We start from the raw sequence: 13920 nt of genomic DNA, 5'->3' as shown, positions 1-13920 counted from the left end.
ATGAACACTAAAGTGAACACAAATACATATAACATTTTATGAAAATATTCAGATTCTTGATAATTTAATCTTTCAAGTGAATTATAAACTCTTAGAAATCTGGGGTATAATTCTATGGGAGTTATTTAGAGAAAACTCACTTTTTTATAATTTTTCAATTTATGGAGTTATTGTTGTCTACATTTTGCCAATATTTAGTCAATTTTTTAAATTAATGGTCTCAGCTAGTAAAGCAGAGGAAGTTTTTGTGGGCTATTTAATATCTTCACTTATTAAAGTAACAATTAACATTCGGTGCAATTTATCAAGTATCCAACTTGCTGCCAGGAAGTAGTTTGCTCCTAGGGAAAGTTTGTCTCTCTGAGTTCTAATTTCAGTTCTCTATTCAATAAACAATGTGCACACAATTAAAAGCAAGTGAAAAATATAAGTTTACTTACAAAAATATGAAATATAACAGAAGTTGGAATTGGAAAGGCTCTTAGGGATCTATGTGACACCTTCATTTTGCAAATGACAAGATTAAAGTTTAGGGTATTTTAATAACTTTCCATAGGCTATGCACCTAATTATTGGCAAAGCAAGAGTAGATCCAAGTTTCTTGATATCCAGTCCATTTACCTATCAGTATAGTAGCATATTTCAAATTCTGATACTTAACAATGCTGGCAGTAAACTAGGTGATTCCAGGTGGATATGGATGAACACTAAAATTATTATGCATTCATTTTAAAATGCATTGGGAACTTCTGGCTTCTGCTCAGGATATAAAAGTCTGAGAAAGGCATTGCTTATACCCTAACAACCAGAAACAGAAAGATTAACTACATTTTCTTGAATCCCTCAGAGACGAAGTTGCAAGTCCACCAACTAGCCTGAATGCAAAGGAAAGACAGGTACTTTCAAGGAGATACAGGCCTTATGCACTGACTCATGGGAAAGATCACATGTGGAAGATGGGGATTTCTTGCATGTTGGTAGGAGAAATTCAGCTAAAAATTTTAGTGAAAAGCTGCTAAAAGTGGAGTATGAGAGTATAGAACCCCTCAGAGCTGAAGATGCAAGGGGAATTTGCACCCACCCAGAGGCTCTTCTCCACAGCTCTCCACTGGATGCCCACAGAAAGACTGGGAGGAGGTAAGAACAGAGAGGAAGCTTCCCTCATGGTCCAGGTGTGGAAAAGGGGAAGGGCCACTACTAGGGGAAAGACAGAAGGTCCACCTGGATGCTTCTCCCCATGGGAAAAAAAAAGCCTTGAGCTACTGAGGGATAGGCAGCAAATCCTGCCACATCCAGGTCACAGGTCAAGACTCACTGTGGCTTGGAAAATGGAAAAGGAAAAAAGCTCTCTACATCTTGGTAGGGGCAGGAAATCTCCCGGGCCCAGGCCATAAGATATCTTTTACCACTGAGGGAGGGGAAGGATCACTAAAAGAGCTGAGATGCAGTGATACAGAGCCTACCTAAGACCGAACCTGAATCAAGGCAATGGTGGATCCTGCTTCCTTCTACCATCAGACTAGCAACAATGTAGTAACAAGCAGAATGGGTACTTTGCCACTGTGGTCTTCCTCACAAAAATCGGTAACTCCTCATAAGAGAAACATCAGACAAATCTAAGTTGAGATACACTCTACAAAATATATGACCAATATTCCTCTGAAGTGTCACTGTTATCACAACAGTGGAAGTTAAGGGGATATGATGACTAAACATAATGTGGTAACCTGGATGGGATCCTGGAACATGAAGGAGAAATTAAGTTAAAACTAAGGAATTCCAAATAAACCATGGCCTTCAGTTAATATTAATATAACAGTATTGGTTCATTAATTGTAACAAATGCATCATAGTAATGTATGCTGTTAAAAATAGGGGAAATTGGATGTGGGGTATATGGGAACTCTTTGTACTATCTTCACAATTTTCTTAAAAATCTAAAACTCTTCTAAAATAAAATGTATACTTCAATAATTTAATTTTAAATCTCATTTAAATAATTATACAAGTAGTATGCAGAAATGATTAAAAACATTTGAAGATCGTATGGAAATAACAGGTTTGGGAAATGCTGCATTTAAAACAGTTAAGTGACTATTATGCCATGTTACTTGTCAATTTATTTACTTAATTTTTATTTTTTTGCTTTTTTAAACATCTTTACTGGGGTATAATTGTTTTACGTTGTTGTGTTAGCTGCTGCTGTATAACAAAGTGAATCAGCTATAGGTATACATATATTCTCATAGCCCCTCCCTCTTGCATCTCCCTCCCATCCTCCCTACCCCACCCCTCTAGGTAGCAGGTGGTCACAAACCATGAGCTGATCTCCCTGTGCTATGCGGCTGCTTCCCACTAGCTATTTATTTTACATTTGGTAGTGTATATATGTCAGTGCTAGTCTCTCACTTCGTCCCAGCTTACCCTTCCCCCTCCCCGTGTAATCAAGTCCATTCTCTACATCTACGTATTTATTCCTGTTCTGCCCCTAGGTTCTTCAGAACCAATTTTTTTTTTTTTTAGATTCCATATATGTGTTAGCATACGGCATTTGTTTTTCTCTTTCTGACTTACTTCACTCTGTATGACAGACTCTAGGCCCATCCACCTCACTACAAATAACTCAGTTCTGTTTCTTCTTATGGCTGAGTAATATTCCATTGTATATATGTGCCACACCTTCTTTATCCATTCATCTGTCAATGGACACTTAGGTTGTTTCCAAGTCCTGGCTATTGAAAATAGTGCTGCAATGAACATTGTGGTACATGACTCTTTTTGAATTATGGTTTTCTCAGGGTATATGCCCCATAGTGGGATTGCTGGGTTGTATGGTAGTTCTATTTTTAGTTTTTCAAGGAACCTCCATAATGTTCTCCATAGTGGCTCTACCAATTTACATTCCTACCAACAGTGCAAGAGGGTTCCCATTTCTCCATACCCTCTCTAGTATTTATTGTTTGTAGATTTTTTGATGATGGCCATTCTGACTGGTGTGAGGTGATACCTCATTGTAGTTTTGATTTGCATTTCTCCAATGATTAGTGATGCTGAGCATCCTTTCATGTGTTTGTTGGCAAACTCTATATCTTCTTTGGACAAATGTCCATTTAGGTCTTTGGCCCGTTATTGGATTGGGTTGTTTGTTTTTTTGATATTGAGCTGCATGAGCTGCTTATATATTTTGGAGATTAATTCTTTGTCCGTTGCTTCATTTGCAAATATTTTCTCCCATTCTGAGGGTTGTCTTTTGGTCTTGTTTATGGTTTCCTTTGCTGTGCAAAACCTTTTAAGTTACATTAGGTCCCATTTGTTTATTTTTGTTTTAATTTCCATTTCTCTAGGAGGTGGGTCAAAAAGGATCTTGCTGTGATTGATGTCATACAGTGTTCTGCCTATGTTTTCTCTAAGAGTTTTATAGTGTCTGGCCTTACATTTAGGTCTTTAATCCATTTGGAGTTTATTTTTATGTATGGTGTTAGGGACTGCTCTAATTTCATTATTTTACATGTAGTTGCCCAGTTTTCCCAGCACCACTTATTGAAGAGGCTGTCTTTTCTCCATTGTATATTCTTGCCTCCTTTAATAAGGTGACCATATGTGTGTGGGTTTATCTCTGGGCTTTCTATCCTGTACCACTGATCCACATTTCTGTCTTTGTGACAGTACCATATTGTCTTGATTACTGTAGCTTTGTAGTATAGTCTGAAGTCAGGAAGCCTGATTCCTCCAGCTCTGTTTTTCTTTCTCAAGATTGCTCTGGCTATTCAGGGTCTTTTGTGTTTCCATATAAATTGTGAAATTTTTTGTTCTACTTCTGTGAAAAATGTCATTGGTAGTTTGACAGGGATTGCTTTGAATCTGTAGATTGCTTTGTCAAGTTATTTTTTAAAATTCTGAATTTCTCAGTCCTGGGTTTATTTTTTTACTCAGTTCCTTAATGGTATTTTATGTTTTCACAGCTCAACAATATAACTTTCTTTCTGATTGGAAACTTCATTAGGGCAAAACATATATGCTTATTCAATTCCCTTGGGGTCCTCTATGACAATGTTCAAAATGGATATGGAGCATTTATTCATACCAGCAATTTGTATGAAGATGAATGCTTCTTTGTGCTTTTCTTTAATTTTACATCACTAATTTATCTCAAGTGTTGAGAAGCCCAGATTATTGCTATATTTTCCTTTGGAGTGACTAACATTTTGATAATCGATAATCACAAAATTGTCACAGGGAGTTTTTTCTGTGATCACTTGTATTGCTTTATACTGAGATCAAGGCAGGTGAATCTCTTAATCTCTGCCAGCTCTCGGTAGATCTGTTTAGAGCTGGGAGAGCAAATATGTATCATTTTGTAGTTCAGTTCTAATCCCTTGGCATGGCTGCCTAGAAGTCTGTTCTGAGGATTCTACCACCACGAATGCTGTGACTAATTTAAAAGTGAAGGAGGGAGTGATTATGTCATGAAGGCTCATGTATCACATATCTGGCAAATTCAACTTAAAGACTATTTGATACTAATAATTGCTATCAGTCTCACAAGGGGCCTCTGAAAGCCTGAAACACTTAAATAGTAATATATAGAGATTTCAATGGGCAAATCCAGACATTTTGGCCAGTGGTAGAGTGTGTGAGAGCTTTCTTGGCCTCCTTCAGTTCTTGCCACAAAGAAGGTTACTAAATTTGCCTAATTGTGAGGCTGCTCTTTTGGGGTAGCATTTTTCATACATTTCCATCAAAATATTTTATGAAACATACATGAAACTCAATTTTTATACAAAAATTGTGAGTAAAAAATATTACCATTATTATCATTACTGATGAAAAAAGACAATAAATTCACACGAACATAAAGAAGTAAAAAGTTCCATGTAATAGTATAGAATATTTTTTACTGGAAGAAAAGAGACCAAATGGCATGCTCTCAAATTTAAAAAATGTTTCCCAATTAGCCTGGCAATGATCTCAGCCCTGGTTTCTGGGAAGGCTCTGAATCACCTCTCACTTACCGTATATTCTAATTTAAGTATGATTCATCCCAACTGAGGCCAAAGGCAGTCAATTACCTCCCTATAGTACCTCACCTGCCACCCCGCTCATTCTTGACTGAGAAAGATACTGCTGTGATCACCTACCTGATACCACTTCTCCAAAAGTGTTTTAGAATTTCCATTTAAAGGAACTGTTTCCAAAAGACTAGTTAGTGAGCAAACTCTCCATCACTTGCATCACTTATCAGCTAGATTGTAAGCTCTTTGAGTACTGGGAAGATGTTTTATTTAGCATTACATCTCTGGGACCAAGGGCAAATAAATGAGATGATTTCTCCTCACACTGTTTCCATGTTAAGGGCTGCTTGGCCTTGGTATATGCAGGTCCCTACCATCTGTCCATCTGTCTCTCCATCCATTCATCAAACTAATCAGCAAACATTTATTGAACATCTATACTATCAGACATAAAGAGATGAATACATCAGGTTGTTTTCCTCAAGAAGATCCCATTCTAATGTGGAAGAATTATAATATAATACCTCTACTTCAATTTTCTGTAGATAGATCAGAAGTGCAATTAGTGTCTGCTCATCATTCAGGAAAAATTTTTTTTGAATAGTAGAATACCTAAATGTCAATGTTTTTAAAAGAAACATTACTTCTGGGATGGTTTTTCCTGTAAATTGGGAGTCAAAGTAGAGATAACTTATGGCTGACTATAAAGGGCTCTACAATTGAATAGTAAGCACCTGGATCAACACTGAGGCCAAGTAGGTAAGAACAGGAGTGTGTCTCACTATTGAGCTCTGGCAGAAGCATGAGACTGAGGGATGTGGTCCTTGCTTTGGAGAAAAACACCCACTCTATCATTTTTTTTCCCTTAGTAGAAATATCTGTTCCATTCATTAATCTGACAACTGAACACCAGAAATATCCTTGAAAACACATCCATCTTTCCTTGGACTCTGAAAATATACTTTCCTTTGCAGCTGAGAAGTCAGCAAGTACACCTGTGGTGATACTGGCACCATGAGCAACAGAAACAGATGCAGAGCCAAAGCTGCCCTGCACAGCTTGGAAGGATCAATGGGAAAGTACTTCTCCATTCATCAGTTTGCAGTCTTGGGGCTTCCATAGTACTCTGCTCACCAGACAAACAGGGACTATATTCGTTTGACTATATTAGGATGATAGAGTCAGCAGACAGATTACAATTTTTGAATCTCTCTCCTAATAGAGAAAAGCAAATGTGAGGTAGTATCCACCCCTGTTGAACATCTGTGCATTTTTCAAAGGAGATCATTTCTTGCATTTATTCATTCATGATTGCCTTCTCATCAAATTAATTACTGAATACCAATCAGCTAGAGTTGGGTAGAGTGTTAGATGCTGTGACTTCAACAACTTGAAAACATTTTTTTTTCTAGAGAAGATTTCATTCAGTAATTCTTTCATTCAGCATATATTATTTGAATGTCTACTATGTGCCATACATTTTGCTAGGTTCTGAGGATATAATAGTAAACAAAACCAGACATGGCCAGGTGTCTGCCATCATTATTTTGGACTTTTCCTTTTAATACTTTGCCGAGAATACTAATAAAATATAATGGATTCTCTGTGGCTTCTAGGTGGAGCTGTAGGCTAAATTCTCCAAGCAGGGCAACCTATCCTTTCAGAACTAAAGAATCAGGGAGACAAAGAAGGAAGAAGCTTATTTCCTACATGGAAGAGTACTGGAAATGAAGGCTGTTAAATAAACTGATTAATCGAATATATATTTACCATATCAGTATATTATGCTGAAACGTATATTAGGTTCAATGCAAAATAAAATTTGAAAAGTAGAGTTATAGATATAAAACTGATAAAAATGTGGAGAAACAGTAACAAATATGTCCCTTTTTATCAGTATATTGTTTTCAGGACACTTTGTTTTTCACACTGAAATGACTGAAACAGTACAAAAAGAGCCTAAAAGGAATAGAAATGGGACACAGCTGGATTTCTTGTCATGGAAACTTCCCTCCAGCAGACAGTCTTGTTCTTTGACATTTGGCATCCCTAAATATCAGGGCAGGAAGTTAGAATTAGATACCCTGAGAGAACTTCAAGATGGTGGAGGAGTAAGATGTGGAGATCACCTTCTTCCCCACAAATACATCAGAAATACATCTACATGTGGAACAACTCCTACAGAACACCTACTGAACGCTGGCAGAAGACCTCAGATGTCCCAAAAGATATATATATATTTTTTTCTCCTTTCTCTCTTTTTGTGAGTGTGTATGTGTACACTTCTTTGTGTGATTTTCTCTATATAGCTTTGCTTTCACCATTTGTCCTAGGGTTCTGTCTGTCCGTTATTTTATTTATTTTTTTTGTATACTTTTTAGTATTTGTTATCATCAGTGGATTTACTTTTTGCTTTGGATGCTCTCTTATTTCCTTCTTTCCTTTTTTTCAGTACTTTAAAATTATTTTTATTTTTAATAATTTAAAATAAATTTATTTCAATAAATTTATTAACTTTTATTTTTTCTTCTTTCTTTCTTTTTCTCTCACTTTTCTTCTAAGCACTGTGGCTGACAGGGTCTTGGTGCTCCAGCCAGGGGTCAGGCCTGTGCCTCTGAGGTGGGAGAGCCGAGTTCAGGACATTGGTCCATCAGAGACTTCCCACCTCCATGTACTATCAAACAACAAAATATCTCCCAGAGATCTCCATCTTAATGCTAAGACCCAACTCCACTCAACGACCAGCAAGCTACAGTGTTGGACCCCCTATGGCAAACAACTAGCAAGACAGGAATACAACCCCACACATTATCTGAGAGGCTGCCTAAAATCATAATAAGGTCACAGACACCCCAAAACACACCACCAGATGTGGTCCTGCCCAGCAGAAAGACAAAATCCAGCCTCATCCACCAGAACAGAGGCACCATTCCCCTCCACCAGGAAGCCTACACAACCCACTGAACCAACCTTAGCCACTGGGGGAAGACACCAAAAACAATGGGAACTACAAACAAGCAGCCTGCGGAAAGGAGACCCCAAAACAGTAAGTTAAGCAAAATAAGAAGACAGAGGAACACAAAGCAGATGAAGGAGCAAGGTAAAAACTCACCAGACCAAACAAATGAACAGGAAAAGGGCAGTCTACCCAAAGAAAAATTCAGAGTAATGATAGGAAAGATGATCCAAAATCTTGGAAATAGAATGGAGAACATACAAGAAACATTTAACAAGGACCTAGAAGAACTAAAGAGCAAACAATGGGCTTCCTTGGTGGTGCAGTGGGTGAGAGTCTGCCTGCCGATGCAGGGTACACGGGTTCGTGCCCTGGTCCGGGAAGATCCCACATGCCGCGGAGCGGCTAGGACCATGAACGATGGCTGCTGAGCCTGCACGTCCGGAGCCTGTGCTCGCAATGGGAGAGGCCACAGCAGTGAGAGGCATGCGTATCACAAAAAAAAAAGAGCAAACAATGATGAACAACACAATAAATGAAATTAAAAATTCTCTAGAAGGAATCCATAACAGAATAACTGAGGCAGAAGAACGAATAAGTGACCTGGAAGATAAAATAGTGGAAATAATGACCACAGAGCCGAATAAAGAAAGAAGACTGAAAAGAATAGAGGACAGTCTCAGAAAACTCTGGGACAACATTAAGTGCACCAACATTCGAACTATAGGGGTCCCAGAACAAAAGGAGAAAAAGACAGGGACTGAGAAAATATTTGAATTGATTATAGATGAAAACATCCCTAGCATGGGAAAGGAAATAGTCAATCAAGTCCAGGAAGTGCATAGGCCCATACAGGATAAATCCAGAGAGATACATGCCAAGACACATATTAATCAAGCTTTCAAAAATTAAATACAAAGAAAAAATATTAAAAGCAGCAAGGGGAAAACAACAAATAACATATAAGGGAATACCCATAAGGTTAACAGCTGATCTTTCAGCAGAAACTCTGAAAGCCAGAAGGGAGTGGCAGGACATATTTAAGGTGATGAATGGGAAAAACCTACAACCAAAATTATTCTACCCAGCAAGGATCTCATTCAGATTCAACGGAGAAATTAAAACCTTTACAGACAAGCAAAAGCTAAGAGAATTCAGCATCACCAAACCAGCTTTACAACAAATGCTAAAGGAACTTCTCTAGGCAGGAGACACAAGAGAAGGAAAAGACCTACAATAAAAGCCAAAAACAATAAAGAAAATGGTAACAGGAACATACATATCGATAAAGACCTTAAATGTAAATGGATTAATGGTCCAACCAAAAGACACAGACTGGATGAAGGGATACAGAAAGAAGACCCATATATAAGCTGTCTACAAGAGACTCACTTTAGACCTAGGGACACATACAGACTGAAAGTGAGAGCAGGATGGAAAAAGATATTCCATGCAAATGGAAATCAAAAAAAAGCTGGAGTAGCAATTCACATATCAGATAAAATAGACTTTAAAATAAAGACTATTACAAGAGACAAAGAAGGACACTACATAATAGTCAAGGTATCAATCCAAGAAGAACATAAAACAATTGTAAATAAATATTTATGCACCTAACATAGGAACAACTCAATACATAAGGCAAATGCTAACAGCCATAAAAGGGGAAATCAACCATAACACAATCATAGGAGGGGACTTTAACACCCCACTTTCACCAATGGACAGATCATCCAAAATGAAAATAAATAAGGAAACACAAGCTTTAAATGACACATTAAATAAGATGGACTTAACTGATATTGATAGGGCATTCCATCCAAAAGCAACAGAATACACTTTCTTCTCAGGTGCTCATGGAACATTCTCCAGGATAGATCACATCTTGGGTCACAAATCAAGCCTTGGTAAAGTTAAGAAAACTGAAATCATATCAAGTATCTTTTCTGACTACAACACTATGAGACTAGATATCAATTATAGGAAAAAAATCTGTAAAAATACAAACACATGGAGGCTAAACAATACACTAATAAATAACCAAGAGATGGCTGAAAAAATCAAAGGGAAAATAAAAAAATACCTAGAGGCAAGGAGCCCGCGAGGGGGGTTGGCGCGTGCTAAACGGGAGAAGCACTGGTTTGAGAAAAGCATGGGTCGCAAGTACACATTGGGACCCTGCCATTAATGGAGGGGAAAAGCGGGGAGACGCCAGCAGATTCCATCCTGTAAGCTGGTAGGAAGCCTGAAGGCTTGATGGGATTCCAGTGTGATAGGAGGCAAGGACATGCTTCAGGACCCCGGAGGAAGATGGCGGAAGAGTAAGACGCGGAGATCACCTTCCTCCCCACAGATACATCAGAAATTCATCTACACGTGGAACAACTCCTACAGAACACCTACTGAACGCTGACAGAAGACCTCAGACCCCCCAAAAGGCAAGAAGCTCCCCACATACCTGGGTAGGGCAAAAGAAAAAAAGAATAAACAGAGACAATAGGATAGGGACGGGACCTGCACCAGTGGGAGGGAGCCGTGAAGGGGGGAAGGTTTCTACACACTACAAGCCCCTTCGCGGGCGGAGACTGCAGGTGGCGGAGGGGGAAAGCTTCGGAGTAGCGGAGGAGAGCACAGCAACAGGGGTGCGGAGGGCAAAGCGGAGAGATTCTGGCACAGAGGACCGGTGCCCTCAGGCACACACCAGCCCGAGAGGCTTGTCTGCTCGGCCGCCGTGGCGGGCGGGGCTGGGAGCTGAGGCTCGGGTATCGGCTTTCAGTCGGAGCGCAGGGAGAGGACTGGGGCTGGCGGCAGGAAGAGAGCCTGAAGGAGTTAGTGCACCACGGCTAGCCCGGAGGGAGTCCGGGGAAAGGGTCTGGAGCTGCTGAAGAGGCAAGAGACTTTTTTCCCTTTTGTTTCCTGGTGCGCGAGGAGAGGGCATTAAGAGGGCTGCTTGGGGAAGCGCCGGTGACAGGCACGAGCCGCGGGTAAGGCACGGACCTCGGAGACGGGCGTGGGCCGCCGCCGCCGCCGCCGCCCGCCCGCCGCGGCCCGCCGCCGCCGCCGCCGCCGCGGCCCGCCGCCGCCGCCGCCGCCGCCGCCGCCGCGGGGCCTGTGTGCGAGCGCGGGTCACTGTCCGCCCCGCCTTCCGGGGGGCCTGTGCACCCCGCCACTGCTGGGGTCCCCGAGACCCGGGGACGGCTTTCCCGGGAAAGCGCACGGAGCGCCACGGGCTGCTGCAACGTCACGCCGGCCTCTGCCGCCGCAGGCCCGCCCCACACTGCGCGCCCCTCCCTCCCCTCTGCCTGAGTGAGCCAGAGCCCCCGAATCAGCGGCTCCTTTAAACCCGTCCTGTCTGAGCGAAGAACGGACGCCCTCCGGCGACCTACGCGCAGAGGCGGGGCCAGGTCCAAGGCTGAGACCCGGGAGCTGTGAAAGCAGAGGCAGGGAAATCTCTCTGTGCAGCCTCGGAGGCAGCGGATTAAAGCTCCACGGTCCATTTGATGTGCCCTGCGTCTGTGGAGTGCATGAATGGACAGCGAATCATCCCAAATTGAGGAAGTGGACTTTGAGGACAAGATTTAAGACTTTCCCCCCTTTTCCTCTTTTTACAACGAATTATTCCAAATTAAGGAGGTGGACTTAGAGAGCAAGATTTCAGACTTCTCGCCCTTTTCCTCTTTTTACAACGAATTATCCCAAATTGAGGAGGTGGACTTGGAGAGCAAGATTTTTGATTTTTCCCCCTGCTCTCTTTTTGTGAATGTGTATGTGTAATCTTCTGTGTAAGATTCTCTCTGTATAGCTTTGCTTCCACCATATGTCCCAGGGTTCTATCGGTCCGTTTTTTTTTTTTTTTCAATAATTACTTTCTAATTTTAATAACGCTACTATATTTCATACTTTATTCTATTTTACTTTACCTGCTCTTTCTTTTTTTCCTACTCTCCCTTCCTCCCTCCCTCCCTCCGCTCCTCCTTTCCTTCTTTCTTTTTCTTTCCTCCCTCCCACCCTTCTTCTTTCCACTTTCTTTTTCTTTCCTTCCTCCCTCCCTCCTGTCTTTCTTCCTTTCCTTTCTCCCTCCCTCCCTTTCTTTCCTTCTTTCTTTCCATCCTTCCTCCCTCCCTCCCTCCCTCCTTTCTTTCTTCCTTCCTTCCTTCCTTCCTTTCTTCCCTTCTTCCTTTCTTTCCCTCTCTCTTTCTTTCTTCTACTAATTCTTTCTTTCTACTTTTTCTCCCTGTTACTCTGAGCCGGGTGGATGAAAGGCTCTTGGTGCTGCAGCCAGGAGCCAGTGCTGTGCCTCTGAAGTGGGAGAGCCAACTTCAGGACACGGGTCCACAACAGACCTCCCAGCTCCACATAATATCAAGCAGCAAAAATCTCCCAGAGATCTCCATCCCAACACCAGCACCCAGCTTCAGTCAACGACCAGCAAGCTACAGTGCAGGTCACCCTATGCCAAGCAACTAGCAAGGCAGGAACACAACCCCACCCATTAGCAGAGAGGCTACCTAAAAACATAATAAGGCCATAGGCACCCCAAAACACACCACCAGACGTGGACCTGTCCACCAGAAAGACAAGATCGAGCCTCAACCACCAGAGCACAGGAATTAGTCCCCCCCACCAGGAAGCCTACACAACCTACTGAAACAACCTTAGCCACTGGGGTCAGACACCAAAAACAACGGGAACTACGAATCTGCAGCCGGCAAAAAGGAGACCCCAAACACAGTAACATAAGCAAAATGAGAAGGCAGAAAAACACACAGCAGGTGAAGGAGCAAGATAAACACCTACCAGACCTAACAAATGAAGAGGTAATAGGCAGTCTACCTGAAAAAGAATTCAGAATAATGATAGTAAAGCTGATCCAAGATTCTATTTCCATGATCCATAATCTTGGAAATAGAATAGACAACATGCAAGAAACAGTTAACAAGGACCTAGAAGAACTAAAGATGAATCAAGCATCGATTAAAAACACAATAAATGAAATGAAAAATACTCTAGATGGGATCAATAGCAGAATAACTGAGGCAGAAGAACGGATAAGTGAGGTGGAAGATAAAATAGTGGAAATAACTGATGCAGAGCAAAATAAAGAAAAAAGAATGAAAAGAACAGAGGAGAGTCTCAGAGATCTCTGGGACAACATTAAACGCACCAACATTCGAATTATAGGGGTTCCAGAAGAAGAAGAGAAAAAGAAAGGGACTGAGAAAATATTTGAAGAGATTATAGTTGAAAACTTCCCTAATTTGGGAAAGGAAATAGTTAATCAAGTCCAGGAGGCACAGAGAGTCCCATACAGAATAAATCCAAGGAGAAATACACCAAGACACATATTAATCAAACTGTCAAAAATTAAACACAAAGAAATCATATTAAAAGCAGCAAGGCAAAAACAACAAATAACACACAAGGGAATCCCCATAAGGTTAACAGCTGATCTCTCAGCAGAAACCCTACAAGCCAGAAGGGAGTGGCAGGACATAATTAAAGTGATGAAGGAGAGAAACCTGCAACCTAGATTACTCTACCCAGCAAGGATCTCATTCAGATTTGATGGAGAAATTAAAACCTTTACAGACAAGCAAAAGCTGAGAGAGTTCAGCACCACCAAACCAGCTTTACAACAAATGCTAAAGGAACTTCTCTAGGCAAGAAACACAACAGAAGGAATATACCTACAATAACGAACCCAAAGCAATTAAGGAAATGGGAATAGGAACATACATATCAATAATTACCTTAAATGTAAATGGACTAAATGCTCCCACCAAAAGACACAGAGTGGCTGAATGGATACAAAAACAAGACCCATATATATGCTGTCTACAAGAGACCCACTTCAGACCTAGAGACACATACAGATTGAAAGTAAAGGGATGGAAAAAGATATTCCATGCAAATGGAAATCAAAAGAAAGCTGGAGTAGCAATTCTTATATCA

Source organism: Mesoplodon bidens (genome assembly GCF_964165515.1).
Source record: "Mesoplodon bidens genome assembly, chromosome: 1".
In the NCBI taxonomy this organism is placed as follows: Eukaryota; Metazoa; Chordata; class Mammalia; order Artiodactyla; family Ziphiidae; genus Mesoplodon; species Mesoplodon bidens.
The sequence above is the reverse complement of the archived record's forward strand: the minus strand, read 5'-3'. Positions refer to the sequence as shown.